This window comes from Halichoerus grypus, chromosome 11 (genome assembly GCF_964656455.1).
Source record: "Halichoerus grypus chromosome 11, mHalGry1.hap1.1, whole genome shotgun sequence".
NCBI lineage: Eukaryota > Metazoa > Chordata > Mammalia > Carnivora > Phocidae > Halichoerus > Halichoerus grypus.
In genome coordinates this window covers 22,865,970-22,888,957 of record NC_135722.1, presented here as the reverse complement: position 1 = coordinate 22,888,957, position 22,988 = coordinate 22,865,970, and the positions used below count along the sequence as shown (strand labels likewise).

Sequence of the window (22,988 nt, the reverse complement as noted above, 5' to 3'; positions counted from 1 at the left end):
CTATCCCTAAAGGAATTTTTATATGTTAATGTAGACTCACAGGATCCTGGGGAGTTGCTATAATGTTAAGCTAAGATTGCCTTTTGTTCTTAACAAAGTATTAACATAGAGGCAGTTGACTTCTTAGAGGAAGGTTACTCTGCCAGTCTCAATGTTACAGGATTTTTTTCCTTCTGTGCTCACAGTTCTTGGTCATGCAGCTTTGAAGAAACAATAGGTAGACCAGGTGAAGAGTGGTGGGCAGCAAAGAAAGTTTATTGTGCAATAGTAAAGTTACTGAGTGACAGTACAAAGCTCTGGAAGAGGGAGGGGACCCAAAAGGCTTGTTACTGGAGTTTCTAAGACTAGGGGTTTTAGGACTTGTTGGTGGGCTGTTTTAATCTGATTAACTCTCCATGTGCCTGTCACCCAATCAGGTTTTTGTCATCTACCTATCACATGGGAAAGGGTGGAGGGCTCTTTCCAGGGTGGTGTAAAATCCTTTTAAGGGTGGTTTCCTCTGGAGGAGGGGGTGGGAGAGGTAGGGGGTTGGGGAGGTTGAGGGGTGCGGGGGCGGGGAGGGCTTGTTCCGGCCTGCCTTTCTTCCAACTATCCTTCATCATCAAGGACTTGTCAATGACCTGTAAGTTGTAAGGAAATTAATTTTTTTTTTTTTTGCCTTTGTTCCCCACATCAGTAGTGACACCCAAAAAGATCAGATATTAATTGTCCTTAGGGACCAGAATTGCCCCTGCTTGAAAACTGATCTCATAAAGACGTTTCATTGTTTGCAATACTTTATTCCACATTTCTTTGAATCTTTAGGATCAAAACTAGCAGTAATTTTGAATATGGAAACCAGCTGAGCAGAAGACTAGAAGGGAAGAAAAATAATTTTCCCTCCACCCTTCTAAGTTTTGTGGCTGAAACCCCCGTGTAATAAAAGATTAATAAGAGAAAAAACAACAACAACAAAAACAAAACAGAAATTTAATAATATGTACATGTCATGATACAGGCGAGATACCCAGGAAAACTGAGTGTAAAACTCCATAAGATTGGCCCCAACCACGACCTTAAATACCATCCTCAGCTAAAGAGAAAAGAAAGATGGTGGGGGTGGTGGGGGGGGTGGGAGGGTAGTTATGGGAGGTTATCAGGGAAAGCACTGTAACAAGGGTAAGGTTTGTTATACAGATTTAAGTCTGTGCCTTCTCCTTTGATGAGAGTTTCTTATGATTTAGAGTCTTCCTCTACAGGGAGGAAGACACTCTTACAAATGGAGATTTCCTTTGTAAATGTAAATTTCCCTTACCAAAGAATAACTTCTGCTCTGTTTTTTAGAGCTTCACCAGTCTCTGCAGTTTCTTAAGAATAAACAGCTCAAAATAATCCTGTCAAAGAAGCATATTTTAGGTGAATATTCGGCTACATTCCAGGCTTAAATCAGCCCTCTTACATGATTTCAGGAAAAATTTAAGTACTAGTATCAGTTTAAGGTCTGAATTCCTGAAAGTTAAGAATCTCATTATTTTAGCTTGCTTTTTGTACTGTGTCCTGCTTTTTCTGTTTTGTCGTTCAGTTTCTCTGATTCCTGAATCATCCCACAAGATTGGAAGTGGCTTCACATATCAATAATTTGATTAAAAAAATAGTAGTAACTTTGATCAGTATGAAAACAAATGTGTTATGTATTAAAAGTTGTAAAAACTTCATCTGTGGCCTACAGGAATGAAAGAATAAAAAAAAAAGCTTTGATGTTCTTTAAGTTTTACAGTGACCTAAGAATAAACCTAATTGGCAAAATCACTACTCTTGCAGACATAGGGATGAAATCTAAAATATTACTGAGAAAAATTAACTTGGTACAATTTAAATATTATAAAAAGGGTAACATCAATGTATAAATATATTTCAGTTTTTTCCCAGACAAATAATTACATGAAGACTAAGAACTTTTAATAAAAATCCCTTAAACTCAACCTCTGTTTCTTTTTCTAAAAGTGACTTAAAACAAATTCTTGAAACTTAATGTGGCCACATGCTGTGTAATTATCTTCAAATCACCTACACAGCCTAGTTGGTCTCTCTTTTAAATGTAAATGAAAGTCCAAGCAAAAGGTCTTTTCTTTTGAAAATCTTTCTTCCAGCAGTAGACCCTGTTTGTGGTGAGTATTCTTCTAGAAAAGAAAGTAAAGACAGGGTTGGATTCTAGAAATCTTCAGGGAAGAAAGCTGTGTGACACACTCAGACCCTCAGAGTTGACATAAATATTATTTTAAAGGGGAAACATTTGTGCTACAGAAGTTTCAGAAAGAAAACTTACCTGATTGAAGTAGAGCCTTGGGAAAATACAACTGCCATTAACCCCCCTCCCAGGGAATTTCCTTAAAATTCAGCTGCCTTGGAAACAAACTGTTCATCCCCATTAGTGCTCCAAAAACCCAAGAGATTCTTCATACTCTCCCTTCAAAGTTGTAAAACCCATACTCCTCTTTTGTTAAGTTGATATATATATATAAATCTTTACTTAGAGCTCTTCCAGAAGTTATTCATTGTAGAGCAACTCCCCTGTGCATGTGTACAGAAACGCTGTCTTTCCTCTTGTTTATGTCTATTGTTAATGAATCTGCAGACCCCCAACTACTGGACCCAAGTGGAAAGAGGAAAAAGTTTTCCTTCCCACAGAGTTATGTAGATGCTTTGGCTTTGTTAGTCCAGTAATGGGAAACTTCAATAGATTGTAATTCTATCTGTAACAAACTACCTTCTCTTTGCAGATAGCTGAATTTGATTTACAATGTTAACTGTAGATCACCAGCACTGATACCATTCCTTTCATTGTGTAAAGGAAGTGAGACCCCAACAGTTTTAAGTGATGCATGACTGGATTAGAAGAGTTGGAATGTACACTGAGTCCTTCTGAATGTTAGCATAACTAGGGTTTCAATCCAGCCAATCAAATCACACTTGGATTGCGGGTGGAGGACAGAGGGATGTGCTGGGATCAGGAGACTTTCCCAGTAGAGCACTATTTCCATTTTAACAATGAAGGCATAGAATAAGACTTCTCACCCCTATTGATGATAAAGTTTGGAAACCAAAAAGAATATGAATGAATGAATAAAAGAATGAATGAATGTCTTTCATTAATAGAAATAGCACTGTATTAATGACTTTCAGACCTACCTGCCATCGTCCCAGAATACAGGCTAATAAGGGGAATTGAAGGTATAGTCGAAAAATTTGTACCCAGTTTATACTGAAATTTGTACCAATTTAAGAAATATTTTACATGAATTATTTATGATGGCTTCTGGGGAGAATTTTTATTCACTTATTCCTTTCCATTTTATTAGAGCAACACATTTTAAATAAGCCCATGAAGCTAATCTAGCCGGCTTCCCTGTGACTGAATACTTGTAATTCATCATGTTACCCGTTTTATAATGTTTGTCGATATGATGAACCATGTAAGAGTAATTACCATATCAATTTTATTTGTCCAGTCTCAGTTTATTTGACCCTTTCCAAATAAATTCTCATATTTACAGTCATTTCAACAGGGACAACTAAAATGTACTTCTGCACTAAGTAAAACTAATGGCCCCTAATGTGTCTCAGAGATCCTCTTTTCCTCTAGTAATGTATTAGGATATTAATGCAAATTCTTTTTTCTTTTTCCCCTACTAAAACATTTTATTTGAATTTTCTAAAGTCAAACCTGGCATATTTGAACGGAGGAATAGACTATATGCCAAGTAGAATTCTGATGTGAGTTTCATGGAGTAAGTCTATATAGAAATCTGTGTGTGAACAGATTGGCAGCAAAATATACCACTCCATATCAGTGCTGTCACTTTTTCATGGTTCCTGAATCAGTGGTTTTTGGCATCTTAATGACTGGTTCTGTCCACGAGGTTAGTTTGACAGTATTATCAATCCAACTATTAAGAGTACCAAAAACACTGCATCTAATTCCTTTCTAATATTTTATTTCCTCCTTTGGGTTTTATAAATGAAACTCATTATTATTGAAGTAATTTAATTTCCAAAGGAAGCCCATTGTTATTTTATAAGCTTTCTCCATATTAACAAAACAAAGGACATTGAAAATTTTGTGGTAACATTTGAAAAAAATTTAAATATTAAAAGAATATTTTAAAAATATTAAATATTAAAATATTATGGTGAATGAGTTTGTTTTGTTCTTATTAGATATTTTTTTGTAAAAAATCTACTGACAAATAGAAGAGGTATTTTTCTCCTCCTTTTCTCTCGCACATTCAAAGTATTATAATAAGGAACAAGATAATCATCTTTTCGATCTTATATTGATAATGCACTGGAAAAAGAATAACCTTTTTATCATCTGCAAGCATCAGCTCCTCAGCATGAGAAAAGTCCTAGAAAGAACACCACATGGGTTGTCAGTGGGGCTGTTTATAATTCAGCAGTTTTCTGTACACGTTATTGATGGTATCATTTTAACCAATAAGTAGTTGCTCCTGTGTGCTTTACCAAAGTAAGGATGGGCATAGGAAGAATTTACTGAACTCTTTATTTTATTTTATTTTATTTTATTTTTTTAAAGATTTTATTTATTACTTATTTGACAGAGAGAGACACAGTGAAAGAGGGAACACAAGTGGGGGGGAGTTGGAGAGGTAGAAGCAGGCTCCCCGCTGAGCAAGGAGCCTGATGCGGGACTCGATTCCAGGACCCTGGGATCATGACCTGAGCCAAAGACAGAGGCTTAACGACTGAGCCACCCAGGCACCCCGAGTTTACTGAACTCTTTAAAATGTCTTGCCTATCAGGCCAGATCCTCGTTGCCAGGCAGTAGGATCCCTGAACTTAATGTTGAGTTTATTTTTCTCTTAGCCTCCCGTTGGTTGTGTAAGGAAGGAAAAGTAATTTTCTCTCTACTCTTTTGAGTTCCTGACTGAGCATCCTGTAATGAAAGACAGATTAACATGAGAAAAACAAATAGAAGTTTATATATATATTTCTTGTATACTTGGGAGCTATCCGGGGAAAATGAAGAACTCAAAGCAGTGGCTTAGAATTCCAGATTATAGAGCATCTTTAAGAACCATAAAATTTGTGGAGAAATGACAGAATGAAGGAAAGCAGTTTAGGCTTCTAAGGGTGACAAATTTGGGAAGGTAAAGTAATGGTAGCTAAAAGCTTAGTAAAGTTTGTTATGTAGATTCTTTTAGTGCCTTCTTCAAGCTGATAGGGCCTAAAGTTGTCTCTAGTGATTAATTTTTATTCCTCCTGGTGGGAGAGGGGAGTGAGGATACTTTTGAAAATTTATATTCTGCTTTTAGGCAAATAAGAGGAGGGCAGAGAGCTTTTCTTGTATCTGCATCTTCTCAATTGCTATCAGCTCAAAATAATTCTTATGCCAAAGTGGCATATTTTGGGGTGGCAAATTCTACTGTCCTTCAGTTGATACCAGGACATGGGCAAATATCTCCTCAGCTGGGATAGGTATGAAATTGCTTGTCACAGATTCCTAATAAAATTATTTTTTTAAAGATTTAATTTATTTATTTGACAGAGAGAGAAATAGCAAGATCTGGAATACAAGCAGGGGGAGAGGGAGAGGGAGAAGCAGGCTTCCCACCAATCAGGGAGCCCGATGCGGGGCTTGATCCCAGGACCCTGGGATCATGACCTGAGCCGAAGGCAGATGCTTAATGACTGAGCCACCCAGGTGCCCCTCCTAATAAATTTTTATCAGATTTGTAATCTGTGTCTTCCCTTAAAGCATGTTTTTGTTGAGTTTTTAAGATGATTTCAGATTAGGTGATACATACATGGACTTCCAGCAATATCTAATTTTTTTTAAAATTCAGCTTCTGATCCCAGGGTCTTGGAATCGAGTCCTGCATCAGGCTCCTTGCTCAGCGGGGAGCCTGCTTCTCCCTCTGCCTGCTGTTCCCCCTGCTTGTGCTCTCTCTGTCTCTGACAAATAAATAAATAAAATCTTAAAAAAAAAGTTTTAAAAATTCAGCTTCTCATTTGTCAATATGTGTGGAGTAAACATTACTATTACAGAATATTTGCTGCCTTTTGGGGGCAAAAGATTACACTTTCCTTACCCCATTGATGTCAAGCTTGGTTAACAAAATACGTGTGGCAGCTTTTATTGCCAATGTGTGATCAAGGTCTGCCACAATAACCAGTAATGTTCCACCTAGAGACTGCTCTGTCAGTATCAGTTCCAGAATTAAGATGCCCCAAGAAGGAAATAGGTTTCAATAAAGAATAAACCTTTGTTGTATGCTACTAAAATTCAGTGATATTTATTATCACATCACAACCTAGCTTATGCTGATATACTGTACTTTATGGAGATTTGAGGAGAAGTAAAGGCAACCTTATTTGACAATAACTACTATCTACCAATTAAATAAGTTATCATTAAGGGGAATACTTAAAGTAATATGCATAATCAAAATTGGGTGAAATGTATTTGCCATCCAGAATAAGTATTTTCCTTTTTTCAGATCTCAGAATTTAGTCAAAATTAGCTTTTCTTTCCCTAAAACTAAATGTCACTGTCTGCCTTATAATTTTCCAGCTATTCCTTTTTATTTTATGCCAAGGCCTGTGGACATCCTAGTTCAGAGCAGTTACAGTTATTTGAGTATGGCAGAGGAAAGAAAAGCAAAATGTATTTCTTCAGCATATTGTGTCTGGTGTTCTTAGACAAAGTGAGGAGCACAAATGCCTATCAGAGTATCAAAAAATACCTACCAGATACACAAAAGAGACAACCACCCAGCATACATATCAGTGAGCTGTGGATAAAGCTCTCAGTGGCAAGATGTAAGAAAAGGTTTTCCTGCTCATAATAACAGGAACATTTTCATTAGACTCTCAATTGATGCTCAAGCCCAAGGAGTTTCGGGTGTGATCGAAGCCAGGCCAGATTTAGCAGAAATACGTGGAGGTGCTCACAAATCAACTTGTATTAACTTTATAGGGCAACATGGATAGCCCTGGTCTGGGATTATACATTTTGTCTCAGTGGGACAAACAAAATATACAATATAGTGTTGTTCTTCTTTCCATCATAGAAGGAACTTTGATTACAAATGTCAGAAGCCCATCCTCATTAAGTTGAACTAAAAGAATTTATTGACATTTTAATAGGGATTTTAAATGGTGAAGTCATCTCACACAGACATTCAAGGGCAATGTTTTGGTAATGACTAGGTTCAGGAGTTTGCAAGTTGTCAGAGGTCATGTTTATTTTTCCCTTCAGGTCTTCTTATCTTTGTGTTGGTTTCCTTCTCAAACAAGTTCTCACAACATGGTAGGAAAGATGGCCCCTGGAAACCCCAAATGTAAATCAGTCATGTGACTTGAGATTCCAGAGAAGACAATATCCCTTTTCCAAAATAGATAGTCACGGGAGAGCCTCTGATTGAGTCCTTTTGGGTCATGTGCTATTTGCTGTGGCTTACAGTGCTCTGATTAGCCAGGTTGGCATCATGGGCCACACATGCAGTAGTCAGTAATGAGAGAGGGGAGAGTCTCAGCCAAACTCAATGCGATGGGTTTCCCACAAGAAAAAGTGTTCTGTTATGAGAAGAAGGGAGGAAGAAAGAATACGTCAGGGAGAGAAAAACAGCGGCTAGACTGAAACACTACTTATGTCTCCTTTGGATGGCAACCTGCTGGCCAGATGGAACCTGATCCCTTGAGTTGCAGTTTGTCTCTGCTGTGGAGCTCAAGTTGTCATTAATAGCATGGGAATTCTAGTCACTGAAGCAGAGACATTATTGAATGTCATCTTATGAATGATCACAACCTGTTAGTAAGGCGAAATTGAGTTTATTGTTTTTCTTGGTAAGAGAAAATAAAACTTCCAAAGCTTTGGTAGTGTCTCAGAGGGGAGAACGAAGGGCTGAAATTCACTGTTAGAAACTAAGGTGTGTCTTTCAATGTTAGTGTTGGGGGGATGAAGAAGGCTTTATTAAAACTGGGTAAGTTCTAACATGATATAACATGATATAACAATTTAGAATTGGTAGGAACTTCAAGGCAAGGATTTAAAAGCAAGAGTTTAGGGCATAACTGTCTATTAATGCATTCTCTTGAAGAGTTGATGGATATTTCAGGAAGTTTCTGTAATTAGCAACCAAGTGATTTGCCTGGGCAAAGACTTATAGAATAGTAATTTATGCTAATGAGGACATGGGAATAATAAAGTCATGTTAAAGTAGACAGTTAGCTCTGTGGGAGGAGGTGGTTTTGTTCCTCATTGTCCAAGCTATATGTAGGAATAGATGATTTTATTTCTCAATATCTTTTAGCCTAAAAAAATGACCTAGTATAATTATATAAAAATAATTTAAAAATCACTTAAACATTCAAGATGAGAAAAATAAGTTAACCTATCTAACATGTATTAAAATATAAATGACAAAAAATTAAAAGAAACTTTTAAAGGAAAATGTCTTAAAAAATTGAAATTGAATAAACAAATGTCTTCAGTTAGTGTTTGCTCAGCTATTTTATTTTTTTTATTTTTATTTATTTTTATTTTTTTTTTAAAGATTTTATTTATTTATTTGATAGAGATAGAGAGAGGGAGAGCACAAGCAGGGGGAGTGGCAGGCAGAGGGAGAGGAAGAGGCAGGCTCCCCACTGAGGAAGGAGCCCGACGTGGGGCTCGATCCCAGGACTCTGGGATCATGACCTGAGCCGAAGGCAGCCGCTTAACTGACTGAGCCACCCAGGCACCCCTGCTCAGCTATTTTAAATGAACATGATTTTTGTTTGTTTGTTTGGTTTTGGAGAGGGGCGGTGGAAGGGGTAGAGGCAGAGTGAGAAGGAGAAAGAGAATCTCCACACCCAGTACAGAGCCCAACGCGGGGCTCCATCGCATGACCCTGAGTTCATGACCTGAGCCAAAACCAAAAGTCGGATACTTAACCAACTAACTGAGCTACCCAGGTGCCCCTAAATGAAGATGATTTTAATATTGAACTTAGTACTGAAATTCATATATCCTTTATTATTGAGAAGACATGTTTTGAACTCACTTGGATGTTTCCCCTTGTTTTTGGAGAGGCCTGTCTCTTTTATTGCTCTTATCTTTCTGAAGCAGCTTCTACCCTAGAGCTCTATTCCTTGGTATTATTGAGAACATCCTCCTTCAGTTTTTCTCTCTGGCATTCCTCTGCTCTTTGGGCTGGAGAAGGCATTAGCCTAGCTCTCCTCATTCCTATTATTTCCTCTTGCCCCATACAATAGTGTATGAGATACCTGGTAACCTGGATTACCTAACTTAGATTTTAAAGGGTCTGATAATTTAGGGCCATAACTATTTTTGATACTCTTATTAATCTCCTTATAGGTATGCTATTATTTTGAAACTCTGAGAATAGGATTCAGTTGATGAGTAGATATAAAATGCTCTATAAATCCAAATTGCAGCATAGATTTTCAGAGAATGGAAGTATAACTATGGTGTAAAATATACAAAACCACAGTGTAAATAGAGGTAACTTCATTGGGAATAAATTGCATCTTATAATATTTTAACTGTCTTTTAAGTGAGCCAACTGTTATTCTCATTATCATCTCTCTGTATTTTTTCCTTCCCCTGTCATCCTTTTCCCAGACTCTGGGTCCTCTTGCTTAGGCTTACCTATCATCATGTCCACACTGCCATGACAGCAGCAGGTCAAAATAAACAAGGAATGGGGTGCTCCTCCCAGGGAGCTATTGTCCCTGACTGGAATTTCAGCTGTAACAGATGCATTGACATTCAATGAGCCACTTGGGAAGGCTCCAGTCCTTCCCTGTATCTGAGGAGTGCTACCATCCACCCTCCCTGAGGAGTTAGTACGCATAGAACACAACACACTTCTCTTCACACTTAAGTAAATAACACTACAACTTTTGACCTCTAAGAGGGAAAACTCATTGTCTACAGTGCATGAGAGTCTCATGCAGGAAGTCACTGAGGAAAGCTTGAACAATTTAGATTCAAGTGTCATTTAGAGTGTACCTATTGCCTGAAAATGGAGTTTCCCCTTCCCTCAGTAAATGCACAGCACAGATGTATGCTCCCAAACACACAGAGATGAAGAGAGAGAAAGGAAAAGAAAGCCAACAGCTCATGCATGAAAGCATTTTCTGCAAAGTAAAACATGGTAAGATTGGATCTACAAAGAAGGTACCTGTTAAAGCAAAATGGCTTGCTGACAAAGATTTACAGATAAAGAAGACTTTATTCACAACTGTTGCAATAGGAGAGAGAGGATAGAACCCACAGGAGCTCAGCTCCACTGAAACAAAGTGCTAGAGAGTTTGTAGGAGATGAGATGGAGGGGTCATAGGCCATCTGTGTTTGTTAACTGTCCTTTCCCACAGGAAAACTAAACTTTCTTGTATCTTCATGACAGAGAGTAGTTTTACCAGTTGGAGCAAGGGTCTCACCCTCTTATGGAAACTGGGAGATAGGACTGCTTTCTTCATTGATGATTATATTTTAAAGAGATGGTTTACACATTCTTGAGAAAGACATTTCTGGGGTTGTAAAACTGACAAGAACTTGGAGACTATTTATATACATTTCAAAGGAGTAGAAAAGGTATTCATGTTTTCCAAAGTAAGTGCTGTAAGGAAAGGGAAGTCAGGGGCATAGAGGTAGGAAGAAGCCTGTCTAAAGTTTGGTCAATCTGGGGGAAAGATTAAGGCCATCTTAGTTACATTCTTGGAGCATACTTCCTACCTCCATCTATCAGCTTCTTCACAGAAAGAAATATCTGCCTTGACATCATTCTGGTTGTGATATGGTACACTTAACATATATGAAGGAGGCCGATGTCTATGGAGGTTGAATTGAAGCCATTGCTACCAGCTTGTCCTTTGTGGCCTTGTGGATGGCTCAAATTCCCTCTTTTAGCCGTTCATCACCTTGGGTTAATCTTTACTTTTACCTTGGCATTTTCTTCATCTTCTTCTTCTTCTTCTTCTTCTTTTTTTTTAAGATTTTATTTATTTATTTGAGAGACAGAAAGAAAGAGAAAAAGCATGAGCAGAGAGAGAAGCGGACTCTCCACTGAGCAAAGAGCCTGATGCGGGGCTTGATCCCAGGACCCCGGGATCATGACCTGAGCCAAAGGCAGATGCTTAACCAACTGAGCCACCCAGGTATCCCTTGGCATTCTCTTCTTATAAACAAACACACATTTGATTATATGTAAATTCGTGTATATACACATATATATTTATTACATATTATATATTTTTATGAATGAATGTATTTATTTATTTCCTGTGGAAAGAAGATCAAGAATGGCCTCCTAGACCATACTGCCTAGAGCATAAAGAAGATTAAAGGTGCACAGGAGGAAGGGAAAATAATATTTGCTACATTTTTACAATGAGTCAGGCACAGTCTTAAGTCCCCTATGGTTACTTATTCAATCCTTACAAGGACTGTATAAGGTAAGTATGATGGTCTTCACCTAAAAAAGAAGTGAACCTAGAAAACTGAAGTCACTTAAGGCCATGCAGCTAGTAAATGGCAGAGCTGAGATTCTGACCCGAGGCTGTAATGAGTCTGCTGCCTCCAGTTTTGATGTTTGACCACTGACAGATTTGAGGCACCACTCTGCACCTTTCCCTTTGCCCCACATCTGAGCAAGTCAATATAAAAGCAAAATCAAATCACACAAACATCTGGGCACAATACCTCTTAACCACAATAAATATCAAAACCACTTGCCTCTCCCTTTTCTCGAGCTGCTCCCAGCCAGCTTGGGTGCCTACCCTGCTCTACTTTAAAAAAAAAAAAAAAAAATTCCCATTATGTGAGTAATGAACTTTTATATACCCTCCTGGTGATGCATGATGTCATTAGTCTTGATATTTGAATTGATTTTGGGTGTTGGATTGATTTCTCCTTCTGCAGGCAGGGCAACCACAAAACAGAGGCAATGCAAAAAGGAAAGGGGAGGTGGGGCCACTGGACATACACATGACCACTTCATACTACACTGGCCAACATTCTACATGTACCTTAGCCACATACCACTGCCGTGCTATGAATAGTACTCAGGAAGAAAAAGTGTGTGTGGGGGGGAGGCTCATTTGAAATAGAACCTGTTAAAACATAATTTGCACTGATTCTGTATGTTAGAATTTTGGTTCATCCTTTCCGTGCACTTTTGGTTCTTACAATTATAAGCTGTAGCCCTTTAGGATACTGTGAACCAAAGTAAGCTTTATTGCAGGAAATCACTGTTTAAACAGTTGAAGGCCTGTTTCTTCCTTCTCTGTTCTGTTGTTATGAGTATAATGAATTTTTAACAAATAGAGGGCCTATTGCTGAGCTGGAAGACAAATGCTATGTTGCAATAGTAAAAGCAGAGCATCTCATGCGTCTTCTGAAAGATTTAGTCAAAGAATTGTCCCTGTGGGTAATGAACATCTGTTTTATTTAGCTTCCCCTTCTCCAATTCTCTGATAACAAAACTGATTTTCCTCTGAGGAAGCTGTTCCATATGTTTCAGCAAAGCTAAGGCCTTTAACTTCATAAAATCTGCCCCAAACACAGGGGTGGACATAGAACCCAGGCTTGAAGTCTAAAAATACATTATCCTCCTGAACCTAATGGTGTGTTTAGAAATGGGCACATGGCTAAATTCAGGCCAACCAGACTCCTCTTTGAGAATCTTCTGCTAGACCTTTAACGTGATGACGGGGTACCTGGGTGGCTCAGTTCATTAAGCGTCTGCCTTTGGCTCAAGTCATGATTCCAGAGTCCTGGGATCGAGCTCCACGTTGGGCTTCCTGCTCAGCATTGAGTCTGTTTCTTTCTCTTCCTCTGACCCTCTGCCTGCTTGTGCCCTCTCTTTCTTTCTCTCTCTCTCTCAAATAAATAAAAATCTTAAAAAAAAAAAATAGACCTTTAACATGATGGCATTTCTCACTGGTGTTGCAAGGCTGGTAGGGTGTGGCAAAAGGTTTGTCACAGGTGATTATTTTTTATACCTGAAGCTAGATTAATTGACCAACAGAAAAGGACACAGGCCTCTAAGATATAACCCCTGAAGCCAGTTATTTGTGGAAGTTTTAGTTAACATAAGCCAATTAAATTCCCCTTTTCTTCCTAAGCTAGTCTGAGTTGAGTTTCATTACTTGTGGTCAAAAGTTTATGTTGTTTCTGTATAAATATACTGTGTTATGAAAGATGTACTAGGTAAAAAGAGCAAATAATTTATTGTCCAAATCAGGACACTTTTTAAAGTGAAACTGGATATGATTCATACTTACACAGGGCAACAGGTTACCCTGGAACTGTCCCAGGCCAACCAGGACATGTGTTAACCCCAATAATTAGGTTTTACCATACCACATTGTATGTCTTCTAAGCCTTGTAGTAGCTTCCTCCATGCCCATAGGTTATTTATTTATTTATTTTTTAACATTTATAGGCAACTCTTTAATGAGTTTTATTTGGGAACAGAAAGGGGAGGTCGGCCAGGCACTTTTCGCTGTGGTTTTATGTAGTTAAGTCCTTCAAAGAACAAATAGTGAAATCAAGTCATTTCTCTTCCTGGAATTTTTCCTTCTTCTTCTTTTTCTTTGTTGTAAGTTTATACAGAAATGTATATGGGCATTATAAAAGAGAAGGGATATCCTATGAGGGAGGAAATCAGACAATAAATCCAAAAAAACTATGTAAATTAAAAATCCGAACTTGGGGGAGGGTGGGAAGCAAAACATTTTTCACAGAGTCGTTACACGCCATGCAACTGTCCTCAAAAGTGGGAATGGAAAAAAACAGATACTCAGCTGCGGAACGAAGCTGTGGTCTTGGCTTTATAGCTTTTATTGTCTTTGGAATTGGGCTGGGCATCAAGTGCCTTTTCCGGAATAGGCCAGAGAAGATAAGAGCAATTTGGCTTTTAAGGCTTTAGTCAGCCCCGTGGCCAGCACCTGTGGAGGGACACACTGTGGTGGGAGTACACCCATTCTTCCCAGTCCAATCGCAGCCCTGGGGCCCACTGGAGAGTGAAGATAACCAGATTTGCTTGTTTGGGGTCTGCTTGTTGATCATGTAGGTTCCTAGATCTCCACCTAATTTAACTGTTAAAACACCATTCCCAAACGAGACATCATAGTCTTCGAATGTGTAAGGTTTGTCTGCGAGGTCTTCAAAAAACTCTGCTAAGGAGTCCAGTGTCTTCTCTGCCGGGCTTTCATAGGCGGTCTCATCCAGAGAGCCAGGGTCGCCCAAAGTTCTCGCTGTTAGAGTCATCAAAGGGACACTCTGCTTTCCGACATTCACAATCGGATTGCGGCGGTGGAGGCTCAAGCTAGCGTGGCTGGGTACGCGGGTCGCTCCGGTCCCAGGGCGCAGGCCCCGGCGGCGATCGATCGAAGGGCTGGGCGTCCCTCCTTGGCCCCCGGGGCCGCAGCGTGGCTCAGGGCTGAGCTCGGGAGGCGCCGCGCGGGTGGGAGGCCGGCAGCCGTGCAGTCCCCCAGCGTCCACGTGCCGCTCACAGTCTGCCGCTGCTCCGCCCTCCGGCTCCGGGGACCGCACATAGTTTTGTAATACAACGTGTCAGAAAACAGCTCTGTGTGGCATACCCATGGGTGTGGTGGCAGGCACTTTATTTTAGCCTGACCAACGTTTCCTTGTTTCTTTCTCATTACCGGACCCTTCTTGGCTCTTGGTGTGACGGTGGGCTCAGGCACAAGGCATGAAATATAATTGCTCCAGGCAATCGTAGCAACTTAGTTCCCCCACATTAGTGAATGATCTTTAGAAAGCTTTTCACCTACTTACTGCCACTAGGATGTCAGGAGAAGTCTCTTGGTGACTTTTAGGAAAGTTTTTCTTTCCTGATAGGAGACACAAGAATATATGCCGTTCTGTCTCTGGATTCCTTACCCAACAACATTCCTGCTCTTGGTGCTGTTATGTGAAGACGTAGTGACTGAGCCTGTGGCAGCAATGTGGGGTCCATGAGGTAGTCAGTCCGTGGATAGAAACCTGCATGCTGAGGATGGCGGTGCGGACGCATGGGAAGTTCCCGGGTCCTTAATGGCATCACTCAGTTTGGAACCAACCCTGGGATTTCTGCCTCCAGACGTCTTGTTAGATAAGCAAGTTGTATTCTTACCGGTTAAGCTATTATCAGGGAGGTATTCTGTTACTTTCACCTGCACAGAACCTAATTAATATAAGAGGCGTAGATTCAACCCCAGGCTGTCAGTGTCCATGTCATGATCATACCCTACTGGATGGGCAAATTCTCCAGACAGCTTCCATAACCAGTCCCACAGCATCACAAATGCTGCCCCATATTTTTCAAGAAGAAGAAAAAGTTGTCTAGACAGGCCTCCTATTGCCCACCGAAGGAAACCTCCTTCCCTTCCTCTCTTACCTCTTTCTGCTGTAGCAAATCATTCTTCAAAGATGGGTATGGAAAACAGTCAACATAAGTTTTAAGAAAACCACAGATATCTATCTTTTGTGACTTTAAGCTCACTTCTTGACTAAATTTAGAGTAGTAACTACTATTGCAACCAAGAATCGATCAGCTTTTCTAAAATCCTGTGTAAAGCCTCACGCATTCCAGGACACCCAGCAGGCAACAGGAGCCCTTCCCCTCTCTCAGTGCTTGGCGGAGAGCAAGCTCATCAGGGTGAACCGAACTCTCCACATCCTGCTGCCTTCCAAGCATCCGTTTATCAGGTCATTGGGTGATGACAGACTGAGCATTGGTGTCACTATTAGGAAGCCATGGGCTCTAGTCATATCTTTGCCAACGGGAAGATCTGCCATCCACAACACCTTATGCAAGCCCCTAGGAGATTTCAGTTTTACAATCTGTAAAATGAGGATTTTGGATGAAAGAATTTAGAGTTCTAAAATTGCATACTCAGAATCCAAATAGACCTCATCTCAGGAAATGAGGTTTCATAGCACAGGCCAGCCTCCATCCCTTATCAGTGGTTGCTGGAAAGCTGTGTTGAGAAGTGCGGTAGGCTGAATAGATATGCATGATACCTGTCTCTCCATAGATACCAGAGCTATCCATGACCTAATCCCTGGAATCTGTGAATGTTATTTTATAGAACAAAAGGGACTTTGCACATGTGATTAAGTTAAAAACCCTCAGATGAGGAGATTGTCCTGAATTATCTGGGTGGGCACTAACTGTAATGTATTCTTATAAGAAACAAGCAGATTTGACTACAGAAAAGATGAGGAGACGGGTATGTGACTACACTTCTGGTTTCCAAGGTGGAGGATGGGGCCATTAGCCAAGGAAGAGAGGGAATGCAATTCTAGAAGCTTGAAAAAGTAAGGAAAGAAACAGATTCTCTTCTGAAGCTTTGGAGGGGATGCAGCCCTGCCAACAGTTTGATTTTTGACATCTGACTGGAACTATAAAAGAATAAATTTGTATTGCTTTAAGCCACTGAGTTTGTGGTAGTTGGTTATAGCAGCGTAAGTAAATAATTCAAGAAGGATGATAAAGTCTCATTGACCTCAGCAGAGATATAGACTAGGTTAATATTGAGATGGTCCATTCTGAATGGAAGGGAGTGGCAGGGAGGGCTTTCTTGTCTCCTCACTGCAGTTTCTGGCTTAGAATACTACGAATCTGAATATGTAAAAATAGCTTTGTAATACACTGGTATTTTCTGCTTTCATCTGAATATTGCCCTCTCACACGGATCCTCCGATATGTGCTGACAGGTTGCTCTTCAACTTTCCTCATAAAGTATATTTACAGACAATAGCAGACTGGGGGTGCCCATGTGAATGAATTATTTTCAACATTTGTCTTATTCAATTGGCATTTATTACAGTGGCTTCTAACCTATGGCATGTATCAGAATAATTTAAGGAGTTTGTAAAAGTGCATGCCTAGATCTCAACCCGATGGACCCAAACAGAATTTCCTTAAGTGTTTATTTTTATATTCTTTGAAGACATTATAAAATACACAAAAAGCTGAAAACAGTAGATTTATGGAGTCAACTGCTATTGACTAATATAATTTGAAATAGTCCCCAAATATTGCTACTTTTGTAACAGATTTGATACCCCTGTGGTTCTATCTCTGTCATGATACCCATGTTCCTAGGGTAGTACTTAGAGGTAAGCCATGCCAAAAATCTCAAAGATTTTCCTTAAAAGTGCATTAAGTAATGCTAAATATGAGATTTATTACTCATACTAAAATGCTGACTATTTCAGGAAATTGCCAGTCTGTCTTAGGCTGGATGGCATCTCATCAAATTTGATGTCATCTGTTTGCTGACTGGAGAGACAGAAAATATTGCTGTTCTATCCCACTTTATACAAACATTAAATTGAACCATCTGAAATTAACTGTTTTTCTATGTCAAAAATATCTGAATGCTGGCAATTCCATATGGTTTAACCTGCTAAGTGAATTTATTAGTAAATAAACTAAAATCAAACAAGCTAAATTATTCTAGTGCTTTTTTATAAGTGAAATTTAATAAGTAGGTAAATACTAGTATAGCTTCTGGGTTATTGAAAATAATCAAACAGATGAAAGATAAATTGTTAGTTAAAATTCTGTGTCTTATTGTTTTTGTTGATTTTCTTCAACCTTCCCCAGACATGAATTTGTTTCATGTCTTCAGTGATTTTGTACATGTTCATCGAATGTGTGAAAAGTTACTATTGTATATGAATGAATAGCAATCGCAAGCCATGAATTTTGTGTGTGTACTTAAAATCCTGGATTATGATATGTACTGTAAATGAGTTTATTACATATATTATTAAGGTTGGTCTAGGTATAGCTGTAGTGTAATAGAAATACTATTAGAATCAGAGTAAGAAGCCTTGAGTTGGAGTCCACAGCTGCTACTTGCTTTCATTTCCCCATCTGCAAAGTGGGGAAAATATGAATACTTTCCATGTAGAATTGCTATGAGGCTCAAACGAGATAATGTATACGTAGGTAATTGTAAATCATAAAGTACTGTAAAGTATCATGGTATATATGAAATAAGTACATGCTGAAGATTCGCCATCTATGTGTCAGCAGACTAAAGCTGTTTCTAGGATACTAACCGGGTGCACTTTTTAAATTGACAAACAGAACTAGTCTATGCATTGATAAAAAAGGTTTATGCTTTCCTAAGGAATAGATAGCTAACAAGTGTGAGTGATTTATGTGAAAAAAACTAAAGTCTCTTAATAAAATAAATAGCAAGGTAAAAATAATTAGCCTAACAATCACATTTCAAAAAGAATAGGTAATTTTTAACTCAAAAGATTTTTATTATTTTTTTAAAAAAAAATTCATTTTAAGTAATCTCTATACCCAAGATGGGACTCAAACCCGCAACTCCAAGATCAAGAGTCGCATGCTCCACTGACTGAGCCAGCCAGATTTATATAATCTTCACTTTTTACTTTAACCCAAACTTCTTTGGTTGGGAAGTATAACATTAATTTCATTCAAGCATTCTTATAAGAATGTTTTGTTGTCGTTGTTTCTAAATGAGCTAATGAGGCCGACGATGCCAGGAAGTAAAACACATACCGATGTTATGGCTTCCATGTCAAGGATCTTACAAACAGTACCTCTCCACTGCACAAGTATTGTTACTTTATTTTAATTACATTATACTTCAAGACGATTTTAATGTTGTTACACATTATTTCATGAGTGTAATTAGTGAAATCAAAAGTGATAAACTTTCCTATTTTTACTTTATTTACTTCTGTATTATTTTATTCATCAGCGTTTCTCCTTTAAGAGAGGAACAGATAAGTGAATACATCTTTTCAATACATGTGGTCATTGTCTGGAAATAGAACCACCCAGAGAACTCTGAGAATGCTTTGAGAATACCAGGACAGTGGGAAGAGTCTCGGAGAAGTGGGCATTTAAGCTGAGCCTTGAATAATCAGTAGATTTACCCATGGAGGAGCAAATGGGGTGGGTCTGTGATTGGTGGAACGATGGTAAGAGGATGACAGAAAGATGTGCAAGGGTGAGGAAGCAGCGTGGCCAAAGGCACAAGGGTACGAAACCACTACAGGATGTGGAATTAGAATGATAACCAGTTTAGTATTCCTAGAATATCAAACTCTAGGAGGAGGAAGGCAAGGACGCTTTCTAATAAGGGATGATCCTGTGGCTGGATAACCAGGTCATCAGAGTCTTGCCTGTACCTTGTTCATTACGTGGCTGTTTTCTGATTTGTTAAACTTTAATGGCAACTGTCATCAGACAAGGCAACTGTTGTCTGGAGAGGCTCTATCACACATCCCCTTCTTTCCAAAACACCTGCTATTGCCACACAACTGGCTGATAAATACATGGATAACATTATTTTTCTGTTCAAAACTACCGGGAAAGCTGATGTCCCACTCAAGGAGGCATAAGCTTTGCCCAAGCATCACTTGGGAAAAAGTGTTGCTTAGCTGAGCAATTCAAACTGGGCACAGTATCAAATCCCTAAAAAGTATTCCATAAATAGGAGGAGTTTCGGTGGTTGTGTTTATTTTGATAATTGAATTCTCCTTCCTCTGAACCTAGACTTTGTCACTTACACTAAATTCCAGTCACTCTGATCTAATTCATATGTGCTGGCCTGTAGGTTGGGCACACTGATAAAGATATAGTAATATTATTAAATGTGCTGTAGTGTGCTAAGACCTGATTCTAAGGACTAGGATATATTACAAACATTAAAACAAAAGAGATGTATCTAACTGCAGGCCAGTAGAAGAGCTAACACATTTATCAGTATCTCTAATTAATTTTTTATGGGTTTATAGACCTTTTGAAAGAGTTAAAATTTTAGAAGCAGAAGTTTGAAAAAAATCTAAACATATACTTGATATTTCATTATATTTTTTATTCTAGAATATCTTTTTTAAAAGATGGCTCATTAAATATTGCTCAGGTAAATAGGATAATGGTAAAATACGTATATAAGATAACAATAATAATTCATTAAACACTTTTGCACTTGGCATCCAGTTTATGAAATAAAGCTTTGCCATTACCTTTAAAACTTCAGTGAGTTCCTGAATTTTGTGTATAACATTTTCCTTTTCTTTCTTTCTTTTTTTTTTTTTAAGATTTTATTTATTTATTTGAGAGAGAGAGAGAGAGCACATGAGAGGGGGGAGGGTCAGAGGGAGAAGCAGACTCCCTGCTGAGCAGGGAGCCCGATGGGGGACTCGATCCTGGGACTCCAGGATCATGACCTGAGCCGAAGGCAGTCGCTTAACTAACTGAGCCACCCAGGCGCCCCAAATTTTCCTTTTGTTAAAATTTTATCATATGTTTATCTTTAAACGTAAAATATCTAACCGTATCCACTGATTAGCAAAGCTAGCTCTGTCAAAGTTCAAGTGTTTATTCATGTATGGGAAAGTGGGATGGGTGGTCTTGACCCTCTGTCGTGTGCTATTGGTCTGGTTGTCTTTTCCTATTTTGTTTTCATAGTTTTAGTTATCATAGCTTTGGAAATTTTATATAAATCTTCATACTTCAATATTTTTTATTTTCTTTCTGGTTCTTTTCCTCTGCATCCTGGTAAAATGTCTCAGTTTTGCCTTTCGTTTTATCGAATCCATTTTCTAAAGGTCAGTTCTGTTTTATTTAGCATCCAATACATACTTTACTATTGAAATTTCAGTTTTCTTGCCTTTTTTTTTTTTTAGTCTCATCTTGCCATCTTATCCCATATTTTCTTTGTAAGGAGAAACAGCTTCCATGACATATAAACACAAATACCTACTAAGAAAAATACAGTGGTTTTAATGCAAAGAATATAAAGACATCATTCCTCCCAACATACAAGGGGATGTATCGTATTTAAAATACCCTGCCAAACATCTGCTAATATTAGGTTCTGATTCTAATAAGAAATCCTTATTAGGGTTCTGTACTCCTAATAAGGAATCTTTAGGGTCATATATCAAATAGTCTGTAAAACAAACCCCCCCAAAATTTAGTGGCTTGAAGCCGTATTTGTTAAGCTTTCTATTTTGCAGGTCAGAAATTTGAGCTGGGCTCAAGATGAGTAATCTTCTCACCTGGCTGAGCTCAATCATTAGATTTCAGCCAGCGCCAGGTCAAAGGGGGGCTGGCTGGTCTCGCACGGTCTCATGGGGGACGACTCATCTCCGCACACTTGGTCCCTTACCGCCCTCCGGCTTCCCTGGGCTTGTTCACATGGCAGCAAAGCGTTTCCAGGAGACAACAGAAGTGTGTAAGGACTCTTGAGTCTTTGTTTTGGAATTGGCACGGCCGGCTTTGCTTCCACTGCATAATAAGGATCAGAGCAAGTCACAAGGCCAGCTGAGATTCAAGGGGAAGGAAAGGAGACTCCACCTTTTCATGGCAGGAAGGCAAATTGTGAAGGGCATGGATGCAGAGAGGAGTCATGGATTGTGGCCAGTTTTTTGCATTCTGTCGCGGGCAACATTCTGTTTCTTGGGTATTGATATGTGTTTTGAACAGGCTCCATGTTGTGGTTTATTTTTCTATGTTTAGGACCAGGCAGAGCTGTGGGGCATATAAGAAAATGGTGTTTAAATTGCCCTTCTCCCTCCTCACTGCCTAGCTGGACCTAAATTTCTTCACAATATTCTTCCCTTGAGAAGCTCAGTTTTCTTGTCCTGTGAATTTTTTTATGTTTTTACTGATATTTTGCTCAGAAGTTGAGAAAGCCTACATCAGGGATTGGTAGCCATTTTAAACTGGAAGACTTAGCTTGATACTAGATTGTTATTCCTTATTTCAGGTTAGAGGTTATATTCATTTGCTCTCACAATGACCACCATAATACCATGGATTTTTTTTAAGATTTTATTTATTTATTAGAGAGAGGGAGAGAGAACACAAGCAGAGGGAGGCACAGAGGGAGAAGCAGACTCCCTGCAGAGCAGGGAGCCTAATGCAGGGTTCAATCTCAGGACCCTGAGATCAGGACCTGAGCTGAAGTCAGACGCTTAACCGACTGAGCCACCCAGGCGCCCCACATAATACCATGTTTTGACTATTGCTTGCTGGAACTTAATTTCCTGATGAGTTGCCTGACATGCAAAACCAGGATTTCTTGAGTTCAATTTCTTTTTTTTTTTTTTTTAAAGATTTTATTTATTTATTTGACAGAGAGGGACACAGCGAAAGAGGGAACACAAGCAGAGGGAGCGGGAGAGGGAGAAGCAGGCTTCCCGCGGAGCAGGGAGCCCGATGCGGGGCTCGATCCCAGGACCCTGGGATCATGACCTGAGCCGAACGCAGACGCTTAATGACTGAGCCACTCAGGTGCCCCTTGAGGTCAATTTCTTACCAGATAATTCATCTTTGTCCCAGGCTCCTTGTTACCTGCACTGAGACCTGGCATTGTTTCTGAGCTGGCAATGTTTTGAATTGGTTCTTGTTTACCCTTTTGAACCTACATCAATCAGGCTGTCAGTATAGACATCCACATTTACATAACTGATGGCAATCCTGCTTGGTGTCATTTCAGTTTGCGCTATGACTAGAGATCTCATTTACACACTGGTGACCTTCCAAATTTCACTTCTGTTAATTTCATCTGTAGGTCCTTCAAATTCAAAGTGCAAGATTCCTGCCTGTTCAGAGAAATGCTCTCAAGACTCTTGTCCATGCCGGTTTCTGCTGTCTGATTTTTTTTCTTTTATTTATTACCCCAGCTTTTAATGTACTATCTTACTGATGTAACAAATTTTGCTCTGATATTTTAGCCTCCTTTTGGCCTCTCTCCTTTTTACCATGGAAGCTATGAAAACTCATGCTGTTTGTATCAGACTATGCTGCTGTCTTTCCCAAGAGGGTGCTGGTGCTCACACTGAGCCACCAAATTGTCTGTTTTGATGGAACCGATTAATCATTCAAGGTAAACTTCCATTCCTTTTTTAGTGAAATGAATAGATTTTGTTTACTTTTTTTAAAAGTGAATAAATCGAATTAACTGGT

At 39.1% G+C, this 22,988-nt stretch overlaps 1 pseudogene; it reads right to left on the bottom strand.

Moving 5' to 3' along the window:
• Positions 1-13,875: 13,875 nt before the first annotated feature.
• On the bottom strand, positions 13,876-22,659 carry LOC118548550 (frataxin, mitochondrial-like; annotated as a pseudogene).
• Between the last annotated feature and the right edge of the window lie 329 nt (positions 22,660-22,988).